The sequence below is a fragment of the Gallinula chloropus genome, assembly GCF_964237585.1.
Source record: "Gallinula chloropus genome assembly, chromosome: 24".
NCBI lineage: Eukaryota > Metazoa > Chordata > Aves > Gruiformes > Rallidae > Gallinula > Gallinula chloropus.
In genome coordinates, this window is record NC_140109.1 from 7,721,268 (window position 1) to 7,727,388 (window position 6,121).

Here is a 6,121-nt window from a genome sequence, read left to right on the forward strand (position 1 = left end):
CCTGGTATGTCTGTGGGTGCAGGGCAATGCAGGTTCTGATCCTGGAGGGATCTCCTAAAGCTGGGACATGGGGCAGTGTGTGGGGTCTGTCAGGAGGACAGGTTCCCTACAGGACCAGAAAGTGCTGCCTGGAAGGGATGCCCTTCTGCCCCATCAGAGGGACAGGGCAGGAGAGCTGTCTTCTCCTGGGCATGGTTGCAGAGGTGTGAAGCAGCGTGTGCACCTAGGGGTGCCCAGGGCTGTCCTTGTAAGCAGGGTCCCTGCACCCTGCACCCTGCTTACAAGGGGCTGTGTGCTGAAGCAGATATCCTTCTACAGCCAGAGTCAGCACTCAGCCTGGCTCATGGGCTTCAAACCACAGACAGCAGCTGTCGGTGGGAGGAGGGACCCAGGGAAGGTCCTTCTGTTGTAAGAAAAACACCATGGGTCAGCTTTGCTCCCAGCTCCAGATGATCCTTGAGAAATTCTTCAGGGACTTTGAAGAACAATATCAAGGAAGCATTTTCCTGTGGACAGAGTCTTTGCTTTGACTTTTCCTCTCCTGTGGGCTGTACTGACTGTGGTAGGTGAGAACTTATTTCCCCACTCAAGAATATAAAATGAAAACTCATTACACATTCCAGCGTCACCTGAGCCCTCCACACAGAGGTGCCTGCTGGGCTTCCATCAGCATCACCAGAGAAAGAAGCTGTGAGTGGCAAGTGTGACCCATGGAAGAACAGTGTTGGGTCCTTCTGCTGTGAAGGTCAGATTTGGTCCCAGCTCCAGCTGATCTCTGGGAACTTTCTGGGGACTTTTCAGTAACACCAAGGATGCATTTTCCTCTCCAGGGAAAGAGACTTTGCGTTGAATTTTCTGCTCGTGTGGACTGGGTGGGAAGTGGGAGCTGAGCTTTAATTGATAACTTTTAAGAAGGCAGTGCAAACTCATTGGTCATTAGAACTTGTCAGAGCATCTCCTAAGCCCTACATACACAGCGGTTCCCAGGGCAGTGCCCTGATGCCAGGAGGGGTCTGCAGAGCAAATCTCAGCACAGGGCAGGTTGGATGAGGTCTGTGAGAACAGAGCAGGTGGTGATATTGGCAAAGAGAAGCAGCTCCAGGGACAGCTCCAGGCAGCAGAGACATTGTCAGGGAGGGAGAAGGAGCTGCTCCAAGAAATGCTATGGCAGAAGAGATTTGGTAAATCCCTGACAGTACAGACAATAATATTCTACAGGGAACACCCGGATGTGATCACAGAGCGTCCAGCACTGGGCAGCTCTGAAGAGGGCTGATTGGCAGAGCTGCTCTTCCCACTCTGCACTGAAGGGAAGGTTTCACTGGCACTGCAGCAGCAATGTCAGGCAGTTCTGACAGAAGAAACACTCCTCAGGTACAGTCAGGAGAAACACAAAGCTCCAAAGCCATTGGATGAACTTGGAGTGACAGTGCTGAAAAGCTCATTCCTATCCACAGGGGAATTAGTCTGAGATCACACCATCCTGTATTTACTGACTGCTGTCAGGCAGGACTGAGTTCTTGAGAGCCCTGAGCTGACCCTCCTCCCAGTAGTGGCACACTAAAGGCAGCACAAAAGGTACCTGCCAAGAGTCTTTCTTAAAACAGAGAGTGAATCTCAGGGTGTTGCGTAAGAGTTACAAGAGGTTTTCCTCAAAGAATTATTCCCCAACTTCTTACTGCCTTTTCTTCCTTGGACAGGTCTCCACACTTGAGAGCAGCAGATGCCCAACAGCAGCTCCATCAGCCAGTTCCTCCTCCTGCCCTTTGCAGACACACGGGAGATGCAGCTCCTGCACTTCTGGCTCTTCCTGGGCATCTACCTGGCTGCTCTCCTGGGCAATGGCCTCATCATCATCACCATAGCCTGTGACCACCACCTCCACACACCCATGTACTTCTTCCTCCTCAATCTCGCTGTTACCGACCTTGGCTGCATCTCCACCACTGTTCCCAAATCCATGGCCAATTCCTTGTGGGACTCCAGGGACATTTCCTACACAGGATGTGTGGCTCAAATATTTTTCTTTCTATTTCTGCTCTCCACAGAGTACTATATTCTCACTGTCATGTCCTATGACCGCTACGTTGCCATCTGCCACCCCCTGCACTACGGGACCCTCCTGGGCAGCAGAGCTTGTGTCCACATGGCAGCAGCTGCCTGGGGCAGTGGGTTTCTCAGTGCTGTGCTGCACACAGCCAGCACTTCCCCTCTGCCATGGCAATGCCCTTGACCAGTTCTTCTGTGAAATCCCCCAGATCCTCAAGCTCTCCTGTTCAGGTGCCTACCTCAGGGAAATTGGAGTCATTGTGGTCAGTGCCTGCTTATCTTTTGGGTGTTTTGTGTTCATTGTGGTGTCCTATGTGCAGATCTTCAGGGCTGTGCTGAGGATCCCCTCGCAGCAGGGACGGCACAAAGCCTTTTCCACCTGCCTCCCTCACCTGGCCGTGGTCTCCCTGTTTATCAGCACTGCTGTGTTTGCCTACCTGAAGCCCCCCTCCATCTCCTCTCTATTTCTGGACCTGATATTGGCATTTCTTTACTCTGTGTTTCCACCAGCAGTGAACCCCCTCATCTACAGCATGAGGAACCAGGAGCTCAAGGATGCCGTGTGGAAACTGATGACTGGATGTTTCTTAGCAACAACCAACTGATCTTTTTCTCTCTTAATAAGTAACCTTTATATATTCATATCTATATGAATAATTCTGTTCTGTGAGAGAATCTCCTCTGGAAGCTCCCCTTCACATGCTGCTTGGCCATAGCAGGCAGCTGAGGAGAGAGATTTCATGGTTATGAAACTGTGTCATGTTTAACTGCTGTTTGTTGTCAGAGAAATCTGTCCCTTCTTGTGAGCAGAGTGTTGTGAGGAAAAGTGTTGGGCATCCCAGGAGGCCAGCAAGGGCACTGCTGGGCTTGGGGAAGAGCAAAGCTCTCCAGGCAGGGTTGGATCTCAAGAGACTGCTTTTCCTGCCGGTCCAGATCTCCTTAGGACAGCGATATCCATCACAGAATGCTGCTGTCACTTCTTCTATCAACTGAGCCATGACTGAAAGTAGATGTGACTGAAAAAAGGTCCTTCATGGGAAATTCCTTTGAAATCTTCATCACTAGGGACCTAACTGAAGTCCAATTAGTTGTAGAAGTCCTGAGTTTTTTTAATGACTTGAGACATGCTTCTAAGGGCTTTCTGTATATGTAACAAACCCCATGGTGACTTTTCTTCTGATTCCTCAGATACCAAGATGAGAGTGAAGAAACCTCTTAAGAAGTTAAATCAGCAGTAATGGAAAAGTACCTTGAAGCATTATTGGGACCCACTGTCAGCCATTACTGACAAAGCCTCCCCATGGGCTCCTTAGAGCAGACAACCGGAGGCATCAGAACAAACCCAGGCAAAGCAAAGGCAGCTCTGATGCTGAGGACACCCTGGCTTGGTCTGATGAAGTAGAAATGCCAGTGCTGACCCCCAGCCCCTGGGCAGGGAGATCCTGACCCTCACCTGTGTCTCAGGGCTCTTCCTTGGGATGTGGGGAGTGTGACCCCAAAGGAAAGACAGGGGTAGGACAGCTGGTGTCCTTCCTTGCATTGTTCAAGGAGGCAAGGAAGCTCCATTGCCATGAGGTAAATATGGCACATCTGAGGCTTCTGTGTCAGGGACATCAGCCATAGCCAGGGGCCATGACCTCATTTGTTTCATGGCCGTTCAGCGTGGCAGGACCCTTGAGCATCTGCACCACAGCCCATCCCACAGTGTCGCATGCCTGTGCCTGTTTCCCTTCGGGCTGCAGGCATCCAACACCCTTCCCTGCCTTGATCTTACCCTACAACATCCCTGCCTGTACTACTGTCTCTCCCTCCTCGCCAGCTGTTCCCACAAACACAAAGCCACCAGCTCATCCACACTTCCTCCCAGTGACTTCTTGCACCACAGCATGACCCTGAGAATGACATTTCTGTATCCTCATGTCCCTCTGACCTTTAAAGCTGCAGTTTTTAGTGGACTTCCTTTCTTATGTTCTTTCCACATAGAACAAAGAGGGCTTCCTTCAGCCTCCCCTTCCCCTGGCTGAAGAAGCCCAGGTCTCCCAGCCTCTCCACACTGGACTCCTAGCCATATCTTGGCAGACTATCTGCCCACGTGAAAGTTCCTCCCCATTCCTCCAGGCTGGGGACCCCCACACTGGGACTGACTTCTCCAGAGTTGGCCACACGGGTGCTGAGTCCAGATGGGCAATAGGTGTTATTGTAGTCTGCTTGGACTTCAGTAAAGCCTTTGACGCGGAGGAGGCTGAGGGGAGGACTTACAACCCTCTACAGTGACCTGACAAGAGGGTGCACAGAGGTGGGTGATGGTCTCTTCAGCCAGGTGACAGGAGATGGGACAAGGAGAAATGACACCAGGAAAGGTTCAGATTACATTTTAGGAAAATATTTTTCACGAAAGAGTTGTCAGGGCATGGAACAGGCTGGCCAGGGAGGGGGTTGAGTCACCTTCCCTGGATGTATTTAAAAGAGGGCAGATCAGGTACTTAGGGATATGGTTTAGAATAGGACAGGAATGGTTGGACTTGATCTTAAAGGTCTTTTCCATTCTGGTGATTCTGTGATTCTATGATGTGTCAGCAGACACTTTGTCTACCTGAGTTAAATATTTATGATAATATAGAAGAAGTATAACTGTCTCCCAGCCTGATACAGAGTGAAATGATATCTTTTAGAACTGGGAACTCAAGTTAAGTTTCAGAACACATCACAGTTAAGTTTGTGGGGGGGTTTTGTTTGTTTTTTTTTTTTAATAAGGTAGAGTGATAGAACAAACGCAGCGCTCTACTGTGTTCTACTTAAAAATACAGAAATATGTTAAAGAAACCCTGTAGCTAAGTTGAAATATTAGATTTTCACAATTTTATTGCAGCTGAACAGGTGCACTGAACAACATAGAATCATTGCAGTTTGAAAAGACCCCCAAGATCAGCTAATTCAACCATCTCCCTACCACCTGTAATACTAAAACATGGCCCATTATGTAATATTTAAAGTATTGCAATTTCATTTGTTAAAAAGAAAAGCCAAAACATGTATGTTAGAAAGCCATGAGCTCCAAGCTGAATGGTGCTCCTGGTGCGTTATCTGGGGAGGTTTCAGTCCAGGAACATCTTTCAGGTCTTGCACCTTTTGTTTGGGAAATGCTGCTGAATGATTAGCATGTTCATGCTGATTCATGTGGATGCTGGTAGAGCCTGGAAATTACGTCAGGCAGTGTTAGGACAGTTCTGTTGCAAAAGACAGTCCTGAGCCCCAAGGTTACTGGTGCTTCTCTGCTCCCTGAGGTGGTTTCAGGCCAGGAACATCTTTCATCCCTCACACCTTTTCTTTGTGTGCTGTCACTCTAGGTTTGGCCTGTTCATAGCTGGACACTAGAAAAATCCAAAAATGATATCAGGTGCTTTTAGGAAAGCCCTGAGGCCCAAAGTTACTGGGGCTGCCAGTGTACCTGGGGAGGTTTCAGGGCAGGAACATCTCTCATCCCTCCCACCTTTTACTTGGGATGTACAGCTGTACATTTAACAGGTTGAAAGGTGGACGCTGGTATAACTGGAATGTATAGCACCATATTACTCCCCTAAATCTCCCCTTTTTCCCTGCCAAAACCCTTCATATACACCCCCAGCACCCCCTTACATGCCCCCCCCCACTCTCTCTAGCACTCACGGGTGCCCCCTCACCCCTTAAACCCTACCCCAACCCCCCTTAACCCCCACAGCACCCCCGTTGCTTCCCAGCCCCCTCCATTGCTGCCAACCCCTCCTTTTCAGTCCCAAATCTCCCCAAACCCCCCAAATCCCCCCAGATTCTCCCTACACACCCTGCTTATGCTCCCTCCCAGGAGCCCACCATTACCCCCCCTAGCCTAACTTCTATAACACCAAGTTCCATATTACCCACCCTAAAATGTCCCTTTTCCCCCCAAATCTCCCTATATCTCACCCAAGCACCCCCCTATGCCCCTCCTACTTCCCTCCTTCATCAATCATGGGTGTTTCCCCATGCTTTAACCGCTCCTCCCCAGCTCACCCTTGACCCCACACAGCACCCCTGGCGGACCCTTGTCCTGGTT

The 6,121-nt window shown here is 49.8% G+C and overlaps 1 pseudogene across 1 annotated transcript; it reads left to right on the plus strand.

Moving 5' to 3' along the window:
- The first annotated feature begins 1,723 nt into the window (after positions 1-1,723).
- Positions 1,724-2,654, plus strand: LOC311200671 (olfactory receptor 14A16-like; annotated as a pseudogene). The gene has a single exon. The product of its transcript is annotated as an olfactory receptor 14A16-like (transcript).
- The last annotated feature ends 3,467 nt before the right edge of the window (positions 2,655-6,121 follow it).